The 21,600-nt window shown below is 39.9% G+C and overlaps 3 pseudogenes across 2 annotated transcripts; 2 read left to right on the top strand and 1 right to left on the bottom strand.

Annotated features, from left to right (window-relative positions):
- Positions 1-4,190: 4,190 nt before the first annotated feature.
- Positions 4,191-5,530, top strand: LOC149045152 (uncharacterized; annotated as a pseudogene).
- A 4,094-nt stretch (positions 5,531-9,624) lies between these two features.
- On the bottom strand, positions 9,625-12,262 carry LOC149045151 (uncharacterized; annotated as a pseudogene). The gene is made up of 6 exons (XR_016186470.1): positions 12,214-12,262; positions 11,811-11,955; positions 11,489-11,548; positions 10,738-11,122; positions 10,507-10,656; positions 9,625-10,368 (listed from the first exon to the last, which is right to left on the bottom strand). The product of XR_016186470.1 is annotated as an uncharacterized LOC149045151 (transcript).
- A 631-nt stretch (positions 12,263-12,893) lies between these two features.
- On the top strand, positions 12,894-16,158 carry LOC149045150 (uncharacterized; annotated as a pseudogene). Its single transcript, XR_016187085.1, has 3 exons — positions 12,894-12,946; positions 13,027-13,229; positions 13,423-16,158. The product of XR_016187085.1 is annotated as an uncharacterized LOC149045150 (transcript).
- The last annotated feature ends 5,442 nt before the right edge of the window (positions 16,159-21,600 follow it).

Here is a 21,600-nt window from a genome sequence, read left to right as displayed (position 1 = left end):
TTATGTCTACGTCTTAACAAAAGCGGAGACTATTACATTGAACTCAATCTTTTTTCTAATTTTAACGATTATTAACTGTCGAGGGATCCAAATTACCCCATAACATTTACAAAGACGTCTAGAGCCTGGCGGTCTGCAAACAATGCAGAGCCACACTCAAGAAGTGGGGAGAAACACCAGACGTAGTCGAGTGTTTCTCCCTACACTTCTTTCGTGCTTTAACCGCTTCCTGCGTGCTTTACAACAGAACAGAGCACAGTCAAGGCTTCTCTATTTGTTAAAGAACGTTAAGGATATATGCTTTCACTCAGTTTTGTTGGGGGGTCCAAATCCGCGGAGTGGGGTCCAAATCCGCTAGCGGAGGGGGGGTCCATATCCTTTAGGACACCCCCGGCAAGTCTTCAAGAGTCGACAAATCGAGCGATTTTGTGGTTCGATCAGCTCGAAAAGTTTGTCCACTAAATAATTTTAGAATCACTTGGGAAATCTAAACAAACATCGAATACTGTATTATCAATAGGTTTAGTTGAGGTTTTTTTGTACTGTTTCCCGCCAGTTTTTACGGAACCTGAAGGTGTTCTAACGTACTGACCCTTGCTGTCACGCCACAGTTGTCACGAAGACAACGTATTCTACGAAACTAGGCTGATCTCCTAAGTTTTATCACATGTTCATCACTGAAAAACCAACTCAATTTTTAGCATCGCTTGACATTTCTAGGTAAACATCTGATACTCTTTAGAGGTTTGAAGAAACCTTTCAGTGGCATTTTTATTCAAATTTCTGACTGCCGGGCATTTAGTCCATTTGAGACCGTGCCCGGCCGTCTGATCAGAAGCGTAGAATTGCAAAGTGGCGACAATCGAGCGATATTGTAGTATGCACAAACTCGGATAATTTATCCACTAAAAAAAAATCGCTTTACATTTCTTAACAAACATCTGATACTCTCAAGAAGTTTGAAGGAACCCGCCTTTCAGAGGCATTTCTGGCTGCCGGGCATTTGGTCCATTTGAGACCGTGCCCGGCAGTCTGATCAGAAGCGTAGAATTTCTAAGTTGTCGACAACCGAGCGATATTAAAGTCTGCTCAACCTCGGAGAATTTGATCACTAAAAAAACCAAAGAAATTTTTGGAATCGCTTGACATTCCTTTGCAAACATTTGATATTCTTAAAAATTTTTGACAGAACCCTTCTGCGGAGATTGCGTGAAAATTTATTCTTTTAGTCTATTTCAGACCGTGCCGGGCATTTTGTCACTGCCAAACAATGATTCTACAACGCAACGCGCCCGTTGATTATTCATCATTTCATATGCTGTAAATTCGCTTTAGAAGCCCGTATATCCCCGAAATTTTTAATTTACGCTCTGATCCTCATTCGAAGGTCTTGTAAAATGAAATGGAATTAAAGGCCGTGAGTTCCAGCCTAAAGATTTGCCGAGACCCTTGGAGTTGAGGCGCTATTACCGTACCCAAACCGTAAGAGCTTTCAAGTTGTGGTTCAAACTAGTTACACTCGGAGTAACAGGTGACCGCATGCCAACAGTGTTCCTTAGGACATAACATACCCTTGAATGTCTCCGATGAACCCCTCCTTTCTAGTATAAACCATACAATAAATTGTTCATTTTGCCAAAAATATGCTTCATAATCTCGTCAAACACGTTAAAGACAGACAAGATTTGAACGACAAGAGTTGAACTAAACGGAAAGAGCAGCTATGTCAGTCTTGTAAAAACAGTAAAACTGAGCAGACGATAGCTGAATAACGAAAAATAAAACTGTTCACATAACAACCTAGATAATTTTCTGCTCTCTTTTAAAGCCCTTTTTCAATTCCGCAAAATATTTGAGATTCGACTTACCGTCAGAGGAGTTCACTGTAACAGTAGAGTTCATTGTAATGATGTTCAAGAGTGCACTTCTTGGAATCAGCGACAAGAAAATATGTTTCCTTTCTCCCAGACCTAGAACTGACAAACAAGTCGAATCTTCATACACATTGCGCATCTGGAACACGACAGCACAAAATTGCTTAAATTGCTTACGTATTCATAAAGTTAATCTAATTAGCGAGCCTTTTAATGAAATAAATATATATCGAAGTTTGGGTAATAAGGATATACAACAGAGCGAATATATAAGTTTACATGAGAAAGATATTCACTCTGTATAATACTCAATACAATTGCCTCGTCTTGATTTTGGTTCCAAGATTGATTTTTTTGAAGAAAAATGCCACGGGAAATGCTTGAAAGAGCATTTCTGAGCCTCTAGGTTTCAAAATTTTCTGGGGGGAGCATGACCCCAGACCCCCCTAGTGACTCGCGCCTTCGGCGCCCGAAACTTACCTCGTCTTGTTCTGAAGTCTGGCTACGGCCCTGACTAGTGGTTTAAGACAGTTTTGACACGATATTTACTTTCAACAAATATCACATAACGAATGCTCTTATTCGGTGCCTTTAGGCAAAACCTAAAGCATCCTTAAAGGTTGACTTAAGCTTTAGGCGTCTTTCGTTGTAAACCGAAAAGTCCAAAAGCTAACAATTATCTTTCATGAATCTTTACTTGAACATACGTTGAAATTTAATAATGCAATTTTTTCAGCATCCTTTAAGTAGTCTCTTTTTTTTGCACAAAAGAGGGTGTTTAATCAATATACATTTAATTTAACTTTATGGTGAGAATTAAATAAGTCCCGCTGTTTTGACATCATTAATTGACACACTAAAGATAGTCTTATTGTAATCTGAACTGTCAATAGGAAATGCATGACAAATTAGCCAACACTTGCATAGGCCAGGAATAGCAAATTTTGTCTTCCGGAAGCTCAAGGCCGCCAAAATTCATTAATTTTTTGGTTCGTTGATTTTCTGCTAATCTGGTAGGCGACTTGCCACCTGGCCTGGGTTGTTATAGATAACCCAGAGTTAGTCTGAAATTTGATTTCAGGTCTGAAAGCTTTAAAAGAAAATGCAGTTCAAATCTTTTTGCTTGCAATTTAATCACTGGATGTTCTAACGAGAATAGGGAAAATTGTCTCTAAAAGGTTTTTGAACAAAGGAATAAAGAAACCTGGATTACAATTTACTCCTGAGTTAGCGCTAGTCGGCCTTCGAACAAATGGGCCCTAGAGCGATAATGGTCTCGCTTGGTTGCTCAATTTCTTTGTCTCGTGGCCAGGGGTTCTTGGCTTAGAAATTTCCGATGAGGCTTTTGAGAAATTAATGATGAGCCTTTCTGGATCCTTTTACCTTTTGAGGCAATTCTTAAATGTTGATAGAGATGATTTCAATAAGATTGTGGTTTGTCCAAAGTGTACAAAACTGTATATACGACTCCTGAATTTCGATGATAAACAATCGACAGGTGGCAAAAAAATGTGGCGACACTCATTACTCCAGAGGAAGAAAACTAACTTGTACTGCCACTCGTGACAAAGGTTACTCTTCATAATGGAAAAACTTGCTTCTACCCCACCAAGTACTACTGCAGCAACAGCATCATAGACGAACTGGAGAAGTTGGTCTTGAGAAAAGACTTTCCCATAAATTGCGAAGTGTGGAGAAAACGAAAAGTGGGATCAAATACCTTAGCTTTTTTTTTTGATGGAAATCTATGGAAAGAATTCCAGAACGTCAGTGATTCCCCTTTCTTGAGTAAACCACGAAATTATGGGTTTATATTGACCTTTCACTTTTTCCAGCCGATGAACACTGTAAGGATTATTCCGTCGGAGTGTTTTACTTGGCAATTTTAAATCTACCTAGGTCTGAACGGTTCAAATGGGAGAATATCGTTTTTGTAGGCGTTGTTCCTTCATTGAGCAGAGAACCCAAAGATTGAAATAAATTTCTTGAGCCAGCTGTGGATGAGTTGAAAGCCTTGTGGAAAGGGGTCAAGATCAAAGCTAGCCTTAGTAGATTTGCTCTAATGTTTCGTGATGCCGTTTTGTGTGTATATACTGACGTTCCTACGACGAGAAAGATCTGTGGATTCAAGGGGCATTCAGCTCAACTTGGCACGTTGAATTTTTAAGGTGGTTTTGGGGAAAAAGAGATTACTCTGAATTCAAAAGAAGCTTATGGAAACCTCGCACAAATGAAGAATATCGTCGAATAGCCATTACTCAGTGCAAAACAAAAGCGCGACGAAATTTGCTGGGGCAACAAAGTGGAATCACCTAATATAGCATTTTACTGCGACTCGATTACCTTGATGTTATTAGATTTTGCACGGTTGATCCTATGCACAAACTCTTTCTCGGAACTGTCAAAAGAATGTTCAAACTATGGACATACTCAAAACTTTTTTCGCCCAGCCAACTGAACGAAATCGAGGAAAGAATAAAATCATTTGAGGTTCCTAGTGACATTGGACGATTACCGATGAGGATAACGAGGAATTGTGGTTCATATGCAGCAGAGCAGTGGAAGAACTGGACACTCATTTATTCTGATTTCTGCCTTCAAAGTATTCTACCAGAGGAACATTTCCGGTGCGGGCAGACATTTGTGTTTGTATGTAGATATTTTTTGCAAGTCTGCTACTACAAAAACAGAACTTGACATTGTCGACGGATTGATTCTTCAATTTTGCAAGTCAGTGGAGACTCTATATGGAAAAGATGCCATTACCCCAAATATGCACATGCACAACCATTTGAAAGAGGTTATTCTCGACCACGGACCAGTTACTAGCTTTTGGTGTTTTAGCTTTGAACGATTTAGTGGAATACTAGGCAGTATAACAACAAACAAGAGATCTGTCGAACTCCAAATCATGAGAAAATTCATACTAAGATTCCCAAAGGACATGAAACTACAAAACCAGTTTAAAGGAGATTTTAAATTTCGTTCACCTGATGTTTCACCTTCCGACTGGCTTACGATCTATGAATTTTCTTATATTGCAACAAATGTGCCACTACGTGGAATAAACTTGTTGAATAAATCGGAGATTAATGTTTCGCCATGTTACAAGCTTGTTTCTTTTGATACCGTTGATTTGAAATTACTGACCGCCGTCTACAGAGTGTTGTACTTTGAGGGGCGAATTGAAGCAAGTTAACTCACAGAAACTATATATAAATTTGGCTCGTTTAAAATATGGTTACCTACGTATGGGTCCAAAATACAAACAAGAGGATACTAGTATTTTGGCCAGCAAAGAATGAAAAAGTCCTTCAAGACGCGTTTTTTATCTCCAGGCATCGTTCAGTATTATTTTACACATTCATTCAAGCTAGGAGAGGAACATGTCACGCACTACTTTGCTTGTTTAAGATGGTTTTTTAGCCCATAAGGAATCTTATTTTGCAAACCCAATTAAATCTACAAAAATAAATGCCTTCCAGGAGGGGACAGCATCGTTTTTGCCAATTCAGAGGGTATTTTCCAGGTTTGCTACAACTAAACTTGAGCTGGAGGGGCAACAAACAATTGCTATTGCACAAATAACAAGGAATGTGTACTTATAAAAATATCGCACACAGGCATTTACAGTGATCCCTACATCAAAAAGTAAAGGGATCTTCGTATTAGAAATAGTAGGTATCTTTCCACAGGAGAAATTCCTAATTGCTTTAAAGAAAATTGTGGTAATAAGAACGTTCGACTGTATTTCTAAAGTTCAGCTAAATAATAAGTAAATATTTTTTGGATAAGATTTAACTGTGATCTCCTAAAAAGATTCCACTTAAGGTTCCAGCTTCCATCTTTTATGAGCAAGCAGATTCCGTATAAACAAGTAGTATGCTTTCCAGTTCAAAGGGAAACAAAATGTGACCTTGACAAGATACAGTCACAGTTCATAAGTACATTCTAAAACGTAAAAGTGAAATGATGCCTTTGTTTCAGTTGAAAGCCCACAACAAAAAACTGAATATTTTTCTGTTAATATTATTGTCAAACATTGACATAAAATTTAAAATCATCCAACCACTAACTAATGAAAACTATGGGCGGCCGTCACCACCAAAAATACAAGGATGTCAAATAGATCAGCAAATACAAAAACGGTGTAAGGATCAGCTGCAGGATAGAATAGCTCATAAAGGAATGGCATGGCCAAATTATAGACGGTTTAGTTTTCCCACGTGAAACAGAACACCCTAAAAATGGATAATTTAGCCAAATGATAAACGGTCTAGTTGCCCATGTCGAGTTGGAACATATAATTGTGAAATGGAGTAAATCAATTAAGAATAGCTTAGCACTCATGTGCAATACAGTACTCAAACGGTGTAGCGTTGCGTGAAATGGCTCAGATTAACGTCGAGTAGCACAGCGCACGCACAAACGGTGTAGCGTTGCGTGAAATGGCTCAGCTTAATGTAGAATGGTACAGCGTACACACATGTGGTGCCGCGCTGCGTGGAATTGGCTCAGCGTAATGTCGAATGGTACAGCGTACATGCAAACAGTGTAGCGTTGCGTCAAGTGGCTTAGCGTAATGTCGCATGGTACAGTGTACACAAAAATGGTGTAGCGTTGCGTGAAATGGCTTAGCGTAATGTAGAATGGTACAGCATAAACACAAATAGTGTAGCGTTAGGTCGAATAGCTTTGCAGAACATGAGACGCTCTATCTGAACATTAAATTGCTTAGTATTACTTAAAATCTTTCGATGTTGTAGCGAATCGTCGAGCTTGCTTGTAGCGTGACGTGAAGGCCATGCCATTCCCTTATTAGCTATGCTATCCTGCAGCTGATCCTTAAACCATCTTTGAATTGCTGATCTATATGACATCCTTGTATTTTTGGTGGTGACGGCCGCCAAGGCTATCTCGCCGAAACCACCAAAAACAGAAACCGGATCAGCGATCTGCTGGGGGCATGACGTCATCGAATGTGAAGACTGCCGCGAAACCATCACATGGCGTAGTCGCTGTATTGAATAGTCTTCACTTAGCTTTGCCGTAAAGCAGAGCCAATTCGGTAAGTCTCTCCTCTTTTTTCCCCGCCGATATTGTATTTATTCGTTGTCGTTCATGAAAGCGTCAATTAAAATAGCAACAAGACTGAATTCCACCACGGTTTGCCAGCCTCCCGGTTTACCACAGTTTGCACGTGTTGGTGGGCCTGAATATGTGTATAGTATTAAGTAGTGTTATGACGTGCATTAAATGTCGACTGTCGAGCTCTCTTTTCTTTCTCTGACTCACGCTTACTTTTCAACGAGGGTTCAACTTCAACGGCTCTTTGAACACTGGAGGAGTACATGAGAAGTTGAATTTGTGTGTGCCCTGGACGCCATGGTACGAAAACTGATATCCTTGATCTGTTTTGACATTTTTCAATCAAAGTGATATCGGAATGCTTTAATTGGTGTGCCGGACGATAAGAGTAAGCTGAGAGAAGACTGTTTATATTTATTATTTTAAAGAAGTGTACATTATATTGCTTTGTTTAGTAATTTTTCCTGAGTGCAGTGATAGTAAAAGTAAGATCTATTTTTATTTTGTCGATCAAAGGTAAATTACATGTCTGGATCGGAATCAGTTAAAGGTTTTTTTCGCGTTCTAAAAATAGTGTTTGCCAGAGTAATATTTTTTACTGAGTTGGTTTAGCGCGCATACATACCTATCTTCCCTGCGCTCTTTCCCATTCCGTAGTCATCACGTATTAAGGAAGGCTAATGCGGACACCGTAATGCGCGTAGTTGTACGTAATTGTCCAAATCTAGGTCGAGTTTTACCGTTCGATCTGTTACGGTCGCAACTTGCTCTATAAAAACTATTGCATAATTCAGACAATTGACAGGACACCTGGCTGTTTCGTCGTTTGTTTCAGTAGACGTATTTATTTATATTTTTATCTATTTTTACATTCTTTACCTCAACTATTAATTTTTGCGATTATCATTATTATTATTATTATTATTGCTACAGACTGAGTTCGGTACAAACTAGATACATTGACTAGAGTTGCGTGACTTGTGACGTTTCTCTTCTTGCCTTTAGGGTAAGCAAAGAAAACTTCCATTAAAAACGTAATCAACTTACAGGCAAGAGCTTTTAAGCCCCGCCGCAGTGTTAACACAAACGTTTGCATATCAGAAACACACTTTGTATCCTTTAAACAGAGAATTCAAGAAAGCACCGACAAGTGGCATTGGCTTCACTACTGTGTCACAGGGTGCTTGAAATTAAAACTATTATTTTTGTTGACAGGTTGCAAACAATCGAGGGTTACCTTGTTTCCCAAGGTGCACGTGTGCAGAGGTGGAGACTAAGGAGTGCCATAAAGAGAGTCGATCACATTGGTAGGAGGCTAAGGTCTATGAATGCCATCCGTAGACACGTGTATAACGTACTTTCCCCACTGGCACTCTGGCATATGGACGGGAATCACAAACTGATACGGTAGCTGTCACCTATCTCACTATTTTGATGACATATTTGTTGTTATAATTCAGGTGTCAATAACTTTGCACCATTTGTTTTAGGAGCAACCTCCCCCCCCCTCTCCCCTTCACAAGTTATCAACATATACTTTCGGTTTGCCACTCTATTCCTTCTCTTCGTAGATGGCGATTCGTGGTTCACGACTGTATTGACGGTTACAGTCGCTCCGTCGTTTACCTTAGGTGCGATACGAATGACACGTCTGACACAGTCTTGCGTCTCTTTTAGGGTGCGGTTTCCTGAATGGGAATTGCCATCACGAGTCAGGGGCGACATGGGAGTTGAAAACAGAGACGTGGCACACTACATGTTGAGCCATATAGCGAGAGGGCCCAGAAGAGGGAGTTACATCACCGGACGAAGTGAGCACAACTCGCGTATAGAAAGACTCTGGCGTGATGTGTACAAGTTAGTCCTGTCCTCATTTTACGACCTTTTCCTTTCTCTCGAAGCATGCGGTCAGCTCGATCTTGACAACGAAGGGCATCTATTTTGCCTTCACTTCACTTATCTCTCAATAATCAACGAGGTCCTTTCAAAATTTGTGCTATCCTGGAATAATCGCAAAATACGTACTGCAGGAAACAAAAGTCCTTTACTACTGTTCATACTAGGGATGCAAGAAATTGCGGAAGAAAGTGGTATTGTGGCATCCGAATACTTTCAAAGCCTTATTCAGGTAAACGCAATAATGCATATGACAGACACAGTTCCCCAGGCATTAAAGCCACACAGGTGAACAATCTCAAGTGGCCTGCACTAAATATTGAGTTTTAATTAACCACCCCTTCAATTTAAATACAGATGATGATCGAAACGATGCCAAGATTCCTTGCTTGCAAAGTTAATTTAAGGCAGTCATAACCAGTGTTTTGCGGTATTTAAATCTCCTTTCAACTATATTTCAGAAGGACTTGGAGGGATACAGTGTGGATCCTACGGCTTACTTTCATGACAGCACAGATGATACACTACAGAATGAGGTTGTTGTCCCCCTAACACGGTGTCCGTTAGATGCTGATTCGTTTACGATTTTTGAGGCAAGCATGTCAGAAGTCCAAGGCGAAGATCCATGGGAAATGTATCAATTGGGACTTTTAAACAGTATAATAGGTTGAAACGTAACGGCTTTAAAAATTGCGCAATAAACGTCCCTCGCTTTTCTTTTGTATCGAGTTGGATGAGTATTTGGCATCATTAACACATAAACTTTGCTCTTTTCAATGTATTTTCATTTCGTTAATCTCAGGCCCATTTCAGAATTTTCGCCTCTACAGTGCTGCTGTAAACTAAATTCAACTTATAAATAAAAAAAACACCTTGTCAAAGAGAGTCAATCAGAAATCAGTAGTTTTAATTGGAGACGGCCAAAGTAATCATTTGCGAATGCGTAGTCAAAGAAAGAGAACACTTCTTCCTTGGTCATTGATACATTCTCACCTATCGGCAAAGTCAGCCTGCCAATACAAGTGTTGCCCATAGGAAGGCAAGATGGCATGTTCGTATCAAAACAAATAGTGGGCTTCATTTGGAAACCCAGAACAGGCTCGTTCTCGCATCCAGTGACGAACTTTAAAATACTATGGAGAGATATATTGCCATCTAACCTTCTTCCAGCTAAAAAGAGAAAAACACAAAAATTAGCAGTGCACTCATAAAGCTCTAAATCCCAATTCTTTTTTACGCGCTCTGTGGAAATTTCGATTGGCATAAAGCAAAGTTACATTTGTCTAGCCAGCGATGATGTTTCTTAGACCAGACAAAAGAAACGACAGTTACCTTACACCTCTTTCAAGTAATTCAGGAAGAGTCTGTATGTTTTTTCTTCCCGCTGTCTTCGATTAGTCGCTTCGTCGGAAAAAATAGGGTCCAGCAGTTTCACCAGTTTGGGGTATGTCATAGGCAGCACTGCTGTCTTTCTGAAGAGGAATGAAAGGCTCGGTTTCCCATGAAGGAGCTAACAGATTAATAGAAAATAAAGATTCATGGAATCTATGTAAAATTGTTAGAGACTGTAGTCATAATTGAATTTGGTTTTCTTGCCTAAGTAAAGAGTGAAGACCGTCAGTTACAACCGGGCACCGTGAAAGCTTACCTAAACGAGTCTGAATCTCTCGAGTCCTACCCGAAATTGGGTTTCCGCTTCCCCCAGATTAGTCAAATCATCTTTTGTGAAGATTCCGGCGCTCAAGCTGGTCTTCAGCAAGGAAAGTAAGCAAAGGACCACCTTGCAACAAACTGAAACCTGCAATAAAAAGGTAAATTTAAATTCTTGTGTGTTCAAGTGAAAATTACGTAGGTGTCTAAATAGGCTTTGCATATTTACCAAAAAAGAGGCCAGCTCCATAAGACTGTTTCCTGTCCAATGCTTCTTTTTTTCTCAAAAAAAAACGTAGCCTTCTCCTTCTTCCTTGAAGAGCTTGTCATGTATTTCGCGCATCACCATGCCCAAAAATTCCCTTGGACCACCATAATCTTGAGAGCCCTCGCCGGTGAAGATCACCTCTAAAGGGACACTGAAATCAATCGCTGGCGGATCATCCCTCAATATCTTTTCCATTGCAACATCGAAGAGGCGGTAACGAGAGACAAATATCTCCGTGGTCTTTCCCTCACACAGTTCAGAGTCGTTTTGAAGGTCAAGCATTCGCCCTCGCTGTAACCTTCGCCTGAACTCCCCTAAGACTGTAACAGGCTCGTTACAAGTAGCCCTGAAATAAATTTGAAATGATCAAAGAGGCGTAACGCCCGTGAAATTTAAATAATTCCCAAAAGTATGCGGTAACACATGCGTTAAACCGGTCAACTAACGAGCAGTCGGCCCGATTGTATTTAGCTTCTTACACGAATAGTTGAGAGCCAAAGTCAAAGTAGTAAAATCAACTAACGGATCTCTGCACATAAAAGGTTGTGCTTAGCACATTATATCATTGGACGGACGCCTAATTTCCACGTTCCTTCCCTTAAAACGATATCACAACAAACGTTCATACACACTAACACCAACTACACTGTAGGTTACGGAAAAGACAATCAAGCAGAATGTACCAAGCATAACTCTATCAATTAGTACTTACATAGCTTGTAATGTTTCCTCTGATGCATTTCTCATATGCTCCTCGTGTGGGACAGGTTCCCTAGGCAGATAGCAAGGAACAACTATTTGAGGGGGCTTTTAGCGGGATGGGAGAAGTTTTCATGCAATTTTCATGATGTTACAATCAACTGTAAATTAGTGTATGACGGCAGCAGCAGCGTATAATGGGTGTACACACGGTTAGTCCATAGAAAACGATACAGGATTGGCGTTTCATTCCCTTAGACGCACTTGAGAAACTCTTCAGCGCCTCCTAAATAATCAACCTCCACGGGTAATTTTAACATGGCTAAGAAACTCACTCTTTATTGGCAGCTGCTTCGCCAAGACTTATTGAAGCCTGTTCAGTACCAAGAGGAGGCTGTTCTGGCAGTTCCAGTGAATTCTGCTCAGTGCCACCAGGAGGCTGATCTGGCAGTTCTGCTGGGGTTAACTCGTTCGTCCTCTCTGAAATATTGATTATACTGGTGTAAAAAGACCACCTTCAGCCTTAGCACAATGCCCCATGTTAATGCCCCATGTTAATGCCCCATATATGATATTAATATAAAGTATAAAGTCACTGATATCTTAAAAGTAATTAAAGCTAACAGTGCGTACAAGAGGAATTTCTAACTACGTGAAATACCGAAAACAACTTTTAGTACTTTCTAAAAGCGTGGAAACGATAATCACCATGCGAGTGGGGTGACCACTTCTACTTACCTCCTCTCTCCAAATCACAGTGGTTCGTTGCTATGCGATTTCCTCCCATAGCGTCCCTCTCGTCACGTGATCCAACAGGCCTTTGTTGTTTTCGCGTTCGATGGCTCAGTAGCGGTGGAGATATTGAAATTCGCTTCTCGGCAATACAATAAACAATATGAATACATTTGCATCTTACACAGTTGCCCAACATTCCAGTTATGGCTTTCTAATAGTAAAGCTTGCATACGCTTCCGTTTGGTAACGAAAAGCGAGTTTTACTCAGTCCCCTTCTGAGACAAATTCCTGGTTTAAACGCTAGCTAAAAAGGTCAAAATCGTTACTTTCAGGGGTAGGTATATTCTTCTCATACTAAAGTATCTTTTTGATTTCGGGACCCCCCCTTAGGATTGTGTTTTCGAGGTGAAATCGTTTAAGAATGTGAATTTGGTGCGTTGTGAGGGGGAAATTCATCCTGGGTAATTTTCTATTCTCGTTGTATCCTACCTATCACAAATAAAAAAGCTTTATCGTTATATGTAGACTCCGTTTGTTTGTATTTTCAATGGTGGAAACCGTAAATTTGTACATTTTAAACCCCGATTTTATCGAGCGCTCGATGCTTCTTGCTGGCAGCCATATTGGATTCTCTACAGATCGCCAATCATTGTGTGTAATTACGGCAGTGAAAAGACCATTTGAGGAAGAATCTTCGTATGGCCAGTAATTTTTCAGGGGATAAACGGGACGATAGGTAAGCAAAGCAATTCTGAACGTCGAATTCGCGTTTGTGTGGTTATGTTGAATAACTTAAATTTCTTGCTCACTTTGCAGTCGAAAACCTCTGTGCGGAAAAAGCAGAAAATGCAGTAAGCCTAATTCTCACCAAGGACGCTGTGATTCTAGTAGAACTTTTCACGCATTCTGGAAGAGTTCATCTTCACATGTAGCTTTGAAAAGAAAAGGAGAGTTACAAGAACAAAACAAAAGGTTATCACAGGACATTGAAGCGAAAAAGGCTCGGCTGGATGAATATGGTAATACTATAACTTTGAGTGTTTTCGAAACGTGCAAAAGATTTCATTTTTACCACCATGCTACTCTGAAGTTCGAACGGAAAATTAAGTTATGTATGTACAACATTCTGTTCCTTTAGTATTTTATTTACATGTGATTGCAAAAAATGTTGAGATCTAATTTCTCTGTTTGTTTTTTTTGGTTTTTTTTAAGAGGGACAAATACAAACTTCTGTTGCTCAGAAAGATGCAGTAGAAGAAGAGCTACAAAGCCTTCAAAAGAGTGTGGAAGAAAAGGAAGATCAAATAAAGCAACAAGAGGAAAAAGTAACACAATTAAATGAGCAATATCACAAATTTAAATCTCTGCTTGAACAAAAAGGCTTTTCAGTAGCTAGGAGAAAAAATGCCAGTACAACTTATGATATGATTACAAATGTCAATTCCAGCACTAAGTACAGACGAAGACAGGAGACAAAAAATGTATTAGAATTTATTCATGGGGGAAAGGAAGGGTCAATATATGGGGCTTGGGATTGTATTTCATCTACTGCTGACAATCAACCATGGACACACTGATTTCTGGACTTAAACGAGGGAAATATCTCCAGGGTCTGTTTGACAAGACAATGAAAGGGTATCAAAATTCCGATGAGGCTTTGAAACAAGCTGTTTTTATGAAGTACCAGAACTTTCTGTCTCGCAGAAAGTATGCCCTTGTCTGAAAAACTCAGTCTTCAGTTTTTGATCCAAACTCTGATCTATGGGTACCCCGTAACATAAAATGTTTAGGTTTGGACTTAAGGGTGCCAAATATAGCTATTTCTGACAAACGGGTGGAGAATTTTGTGAGAAGTCTTGACATTGGTCATGTTAATCAAATTCCCAATGCACCGGGTGTTCCAGAACAATAACTGGGTTGGTTTTTATGATAATTGATCTGCACCTTAGACTTCCCTATTTATTCCGTAAGCTTATTTGGTTTAACGACAACATAAATCATTTCATCATGCAATTTTCTGATGACGGGGCCCCTGAGTCAAGTCAGCTAACCATGTCAATTGGCAGCCTAACATCATGGAATTTTGGGGACAGGGTGAGAAGCAGGGATTTCCAGTACATTTTACATTGTGTCAGTCGGGGGGAGAAAGAGGAGGTGTTACAAAGTATCTGGAAGCAACACACTGATGAAATGGAAATGTTAGAGGGTAATGTATTTGTTGTTTCTAACAAGCAGTGTACTGTAGAGTTTCAGCCCAGTGCTGATATGAGCTGGCAAAGCTGGGCTAACAATGAGTTAAATCAAGCTGCCACTTACCCATCTCCTTATGCTAACGTAAGCAAAGGAAATATGTGTACTATGGGTGCCACTATTGGGATGGGGGAGGAAGATTTATTCAAACCTTATACTCTGGAGGTCAGAAATTCCCATGTTAAGAGGGTAAATGAGTTTATGATTTCCCTGCCATCTTCCCTGAGTGAAAAAAATCGCCACTCTAGAAAACTACAGTTCATGGCAGAGAATGGGATTCGCCAGTTAGGCACCCCCCGAACTGGAATTTTTGCAGAGCGGCAGCGCCCAGAGCCTATCCACTGTGAAATTAATGCATGGCAGCACGTTTTAAATATCATATACAGGGTAGCAGCACAAAGAGGTGTTTTTACCAAATTTTACCAAACCATTAAGATGAATCCCCAGCCCAGAAACTAGAAAGATTAGCATTAGGAAAAATTGCACAATTCCTTAGGAATGCTGGGGCTCTTTTTAACAAAATTGAAGTTAGCCCTTCCTACCTTGGTGAGCTCACAGAATTTTGTACACTCTATTTTAATTTATATGCATTATTTTTTTCATCAGATGTTAATGTAACTGTGTGGACAGTAGGGTATGCCATACCATATCATGCAACTAAACTGTATGAAAGTTACAAAGTGGATTATGGTATAATATCATTACAGGCAAAAGAGGCTAAACATTCAGGGGTTAAAAATGACTTGGATTTGACAAACAGATCCAATAAAGCAACTGAAAAAGGGAAATGGTGGCAAGTCATGAGAGCTAATTATGTAAGAGCATTTCATTTGCCAGAACATCAACCAATGCCAAGTTCTTATACTTCTCATTTTAAGTCTCGGCTTCCTTCTCAGCTTAATTCAAGCAACGTTTGCAATTGTGGAAGAGAAAAGGAAATTAATGATTATATATGTGAGGTATGTGTAGATGCCAGGGTGACTGTCCAGTGTGCAGAGGGACAGCAACTAATACCTGAAGTACTTTCATCATTAAAACCAGTCCTATGCTCTGTATGTAATGAGAGATTTCCTGATACTGTAACATACGAGGCTCATAAAAGTGTTCACTTATGCAGCAAACAGCCTGTTGGTCCAGCTACAAATAGCCGTAATCTAAACCCTAGAAATAAGAAAGTAAGTGACCTAAAAATGGAGTTGCAAAGTAGGCAATTAAGCACTAGTGGAAACAAAGATGTTCTTATTAGACGCCTTGAGGGTACATTAGCAAGTGAGACTATATAGAATAAGACTTTTCACTGTCAATGTATCACCAGAAAGCTCCATAATCATATTTTATTACCATTTATAAAGTTTGCATAAGTTTATTTTTTAACCAGGTAAATTTTAACTGCAATGTCACCTAAGATTATTTATCATTGAAGTTGTAATAAAATTTAAGATAATATATTTTACACACCAGATGGAATGCTAAATATATTTACAGGAAATACAGTGTCTAGAAAATTTCAACATGAGACCATGTTGACACAGACGTGTAACTAATGTATGTTTGAAAAAAAAGCTACAAACTCGTGTTTCTTTGATCAACACTAACCTCACAATATTAATTAATATTACCTTGTTTATTCATGAGACTTTGTAAGCTTTTGTCGAAAACAAAATCATCTGCCGTGTACCGTTGAATATAAAATGTCACCATAGCCTTCTGACTTTTGAGGTTGTATTCAACAACAAAAGGAGTGTTTTTAGAAACAACAACGGCTGACCTGCCTTTGTAAACAGACGACAGCTTTCCCTTTGATTTCGGTTGTTGACTGAAATGTCTTTTTCTAAGAACATCCTGGCCTTCGAATCTCGCCGGCGAAAACACTTTCTCTACTGCTTGTATACAAGATAGTGTCGAAGTAATTTTTGATTTTCTTTCATTAAATTTCACTTCTCCACTATAGCCCCTGAACAAAACTGTTATGTGACGAAATATCTGCCACGGAATGAAGATGACAACTGGGCCTACCAATGATGTTGCTTTTGAGCGACTTAGTTTCGAAGCAATCTGCTATCCAATTTCTAAAAGGTAGCCATCCACCAGTGGACCACAAAGCTCAAGTTTGTTGCCGCAAACCTCTTCCAGTCCGCTATTCCTCTTCCCCATACCATAGTTTGGTCGTCTTTTTGCTCGCCTGACCGCCTTCAGCCACTCCCGCTCAAAGGAAAACTTCAGCTCCAGTTCACTTGCGTTCCAAAATGTTTTTCCCCCTCTCTGAAAAATCTGTTTGGCCTCTTAAATCGAACACGACTTCACTTAAATTCGCCGCCATGTTGCTTTACGTTGGAATACTAATGGCAATTACCGCAGACATTCACGCGCCCGCGCTTCCGGGAGGAAAAACCTAGCAACGAACCACCGTGAAATGCTAGCAGCAGATCATCGTCGGATGTTTCTGCAGGCCTTGTTTCACCCTACAAACAAATTATTCCAAAGGAAAAAATTAAGTATGCGCAGAAGGCGCGATATTTTACCCAGAAATAGTCGCAAAAACGTCACCAGCAAAACACAAACGCGACACGTTTCCATATGGGCTCGCATCCCGCGCAGTGGGATAGACATATTCAGTACTGATTCTGCTATTCATCAAACCTCACAGGGACTCGATGAATAAAAACCACTTACTTCCCGAGCCAGTTCTTTTGTCATTGTTCATTGACCTAGGTCGCCATACAGTTCTTCAAAATCCGTCGTTCTCCATCCCAAACACTCACCTATTACAGGAAAGTGCATCAATAAAGTCAACTGCTCTCGATCGAATTGACTGCTACAGAGTTCGAAGCGTCCAAATATCCTGTAAAATTGCCATTTCCTCCCATCAAAAAACTTCGCAGCGCGCCAAATATCCCATATTTTCCATGCTGAATAAGTGACGAGACGCCACGTTGAAAACTATGACTGAAATAGTTAAACACAAGCAACGCTGATCTTCGAATCGTCGGCCATAATTGTTTATATTCTGCTATTCATGTCATCGCTCTGCCTCGAAAAATCCCAAAGATTTATTTGCAGGTCTTCTTTTCTTTTCTTTTCATCAAATAGAAGATCTGCGGTGCTCAAATTGTGTAAGTCATGGTACAAAACATGCTTCTTTGCAGATCGAGCCGTGATCGCCGCCATATTGAATTCTTTTGATATTCTATTGTTCCGGAGTGTAATACGATATACCGCTGATAATTGTTAGCGGGCTCGAAATGTCCTTGATTTCTGGCGATGGGTGAGCTTGTCACGCCCAGCGAGGCAAAAAAAAGTTCTGGTAATGGTTTTTTCTGTTAAAAATTGTAGTGTTGTTTTAATAAGTTGTAATTGCATTAAGTTGTAAACATTGCTTTCAATTAATGTCCTGTTTTCATACTCTAACAGATCAAAAAAGTCATCCTAATGGAGTTGAGCAGTCATTTTTCCTACTGAGAGAAGGTCAATACTGCATGCAAATTAACTTATGTATGATTTTAAAGATATTTGTAATGTTTGTGGTTACACTTAGTGGAAGGACTAGTGACAGTAGTGCACTGAATTAAAAATGCATTATTTCCTCTCGACAGTACTCCAATTAACCTATGAAACTACAGCCGCCGTGGAAAGATGTGAATGTTTACGTGAATTAGCTCGTGAGGAAGTTGATATTCCGATAACTTGGAGATGACAACAAATACTGTGAACAATCGAATGCACAAAGTCAGTCCCACTAAATGACAAAAAGGGGTGAGGAACATTTATCAATACTGCTTCAAGATTTTTTAAAACCTCCTCAAAATGTTAAACATAGCATGCTGTTGCTTTGTTCTTTTTCCGGCTGAAAGGAAAGTTCAAGTTAACAAGCTCAGAATACCTGGCTTGTAGGCCCTGGGACCAGTGTTCCAGAAGTCCTGATAACTTACTAGTTACGTAAAGCTATTTCTTTTCTCATGTAGTCAATTTTTGGTGTTTGTGAAAACTTAAAAGTACCATACTTACTTGATTGAGAAGATGGGCTTGTTTACACGGGACTAAAATCTACAGCGCCACTTGAAAGAAAATGGATTAACACAATCGCTCTCGGAACCGACATGTCTTCCGGGTTTTGAGAAACGCATCCGTGCCTACTACTTATTATGAGAGAGCTAAGTGATAAATCGCAAGACTTTTAGTTTCTTGGCCTCGTTAATGGAAATTTACCAGAGATTCAATTTATCTTTCCAAACCATGGCCAACACATCTCTTTCGGTATTGGGTCAATTGCAAACTATCCAGGTCTTGCAAAAGGGCCTCCGTATGTAGACGAAAATGTGTAATCATCAGTTACCTCTATTTTCTGGGACTCTCTGTGCTCTCTGGGAGGAACTGCTTACGCGGTTCTGCCGCCTGCTCGCGTAAGGGTGGACTCTCTGTAAGTGGCAAAAAATTACTAGAGAAAATGCCTCTGTTAATGCCTTCCTTGCAGGACCCGAGAAAAACAGAGTACATTTCTGAATTTTATGAGAAGTTGATCGTACGGAATACATACTATCAAGTGAAAATGAAATGCATCGGCGTGGGTAAAGCTTCCGCAAATGAAAGAGAAAAGTTGCTCCGCTAACGGGCAAAGGACACTTTTGCATACGGGTGTAGAAAAAGAAAAACACGCAATAGCGTAGGAAAATTGATTGATAAGCCAGACAGGACGGTTCCTCTGAGAACGAGAAAACTCGAAAGCCTTTAAGATTGATTTAATGTTCATGCACGCCAAACAGAGTTACCAGTATGGTACAAGTTTTCATTTTTGTTTAAAATAATGTAAATAAGGTCTACGGTCTAAAAAGCATAACAACTCAACCCCAGAGATCTCGTCCGTGCAGAGACATTTTTACTGGCATGCGTCGCTTGCCGCACGACTCTCTCGAAGCTACACGTATGCTCAAGTGTGGTACAGAGTGTTAGCGAGTTTTGTAGAAGCGTGGATGTAGCACATTGCAGCGCATTGAACCTCTGATAGGAGAAATAAGAAGCCATAAATGACCAGTTGTCAATTGAACAACCTGCGGTGCTCGTCGACCACTGGGCTAGATGGACCCGCCACTGGGATGTTCGTCGATGGTGTACTGTGTGTATTCCCATCGCTTATCATCTGGGCTGCTCGCTGTAGTAACTCGGCGACAGTGGTGTTAACGTTCGAATCGTTCTGAAATTCGAGATAATTTTAAATAAGGTAAATCGGCAAAATTTGTCTCAAATATTTAAGCTTAATTTTAGAACTTAGCTAAACGTTCCATTAAGGGAAGGGCTGAAATGAACACAATTTTGAGGGGTCTTGGCCGATAGCCTATTGATGCAGCGGTGTCGGACACAGCCATGTAGACAAGTGTCCAGGGTGAGGGGTATAGGGGTGCAACGAAGAGTTTCAAACCCTGACCTATTCATACCCGGACAAGTTCAGATCCTGTTCAAGACAGAGAGGCCAGAAAACAATACCCTGTCCAACGGCACGTCCCTGTATACGCCATATAAAGGAGTAACCCCTCCTCCGGGCACTCTCCATAGCGAAAATTTATACTTAACCACTAATTTCATCATCAAACACTAGCTTAAATGCTTTTTAAAACCTTACGCGGATAAAACTTTTAGGTTACACCGTAAGTAAACAATCCTATCAACTGGTAGCAAGCTGCTCCCGTAAGCTACCGCAAAGTTTGTGTCTTTTACAATTCAAGCTATTACTCGCTTTTTCAATCGTTTTAAGAATGTGCATTTCAAATGGTTTTGTGAATGCGGTAAAGGGCATTTTCGTGACTCGTGATCGGCCCTTGTTCTCCCCGTGAAATATGAAACTGCTAACTTTTTTGTCGTGAATCGTGATTTTCAAAGTGGTCGTGAAGCGTGATTTTGTAAAATTATTATCCGTGAAACGACAAATGAATGTTTAATTTGCTGTGAATCGTGAGTTTAAGGTTACTTCCTACCTTCAGAGACCTAAAAAATCGATTTTTATTTCATTTGACAAAACTGAATTCAAACATTCAATCAAATGTTTCCATGGAAAAAATATCTGATATCTTTAAAAACACCCGAGTTATTTAGAAAAACGTATTTTCAAATAAAAGTTATTAAATCAGGAAGGTGTCATTATATGGGACCTGGGTGAGTTCCCTGGGGGAATTTTCGCGGCAACCGCTCATATTGAGGCTCGATTTTCATGTTACTTCCATATTTTGTTTACATCGCACACTTTACAGAATTCACACGTGGAAGCTCTTTGTTTATGGAAAAATCTTTGCGCATGGAAAAAATCAACAGCAGAAGAAAGTCCTTGGGAGCAAAAAAGTAAAAAAAGGCAGGCCCAAAGAAAAGAAAGGGTAGCACTCTTTCAAGTAAAGAACACAATTCTTTTGTGAAAGCGATTAGTACTAACGGAGCTTCACGCTGGCGCCCAGATTTCGAACAAAGAGGTCGTCATCCAACCAAAATTTACCATACATAATGTTTAAAGCGAAGTTTCCTTTTCTATATAAAAGTACTAGCCTTGATACAAAAACATTAAAAATCGCCTCAAATCGGAATTTTGAAAGCTGTATGTCGATTATTTGTCTTGCTTCTCAGCTTTGCAGTTTTTTTAATTTTTGCAGCAGGTTTTTCCTTTGCCTTTGACCACTTTGCTCATTATTGTGTTGTCCTCCTCAACGCTCCACTGAGCGATCGTGATAAAAAAAGAAAAAAAAGTCTGCAATGGGTTACTTTTACCGGGAAATCTTGATCCATAGTCATTGACGCCAGGAGGTCCCGTTGTCCTGTTGGTTTGCGGTTTCCTGGGGCCAAATAATCTTCTGGCGAGGCGTGAGTTGTTTGCGAACCCAAAATCTGCCATTTGACTTTAGGAGGAATACCACTACTTTGAGCGAATTTATAGGGTATATAGATTTGACCGATTTTCGTCAAATTTAGCCAAAACATCCTAGGAATGATGACAAACGAAGATGTGTCGGGAAATTTTGATATTTGAAAAATTTGTCCCGTGGCGTCCATTTACGCAACACGACTCGCATATTTTTAGCTACTCCAACTAAAGATGCCGATATGGACACAACCAATCAGAATATCGAAAAAGCCTGACACACTTTTGTTGATTGATGCCTCGTG

This window comes from Pocillopora damicornis, chromosome 5 (genome assembly GCF_964200805.1).
Source record: "Pocillopora damicornis chromosome 5, jaPocDami1.2, whole genome shotgun sequence".
Classification (NCBI taxonomy): domain Eukaryota; kingdom Metazoa; phylum Cnidaria; class Anthozoa; order Scleractinia; family Pocilloporidae; genus Pocillopora; species Pocillopora damicornis.
Note: the sequence above shows the minus strand (reverse complement) of the source record. Positions and strands in the feature narration are given on the sequence as shown.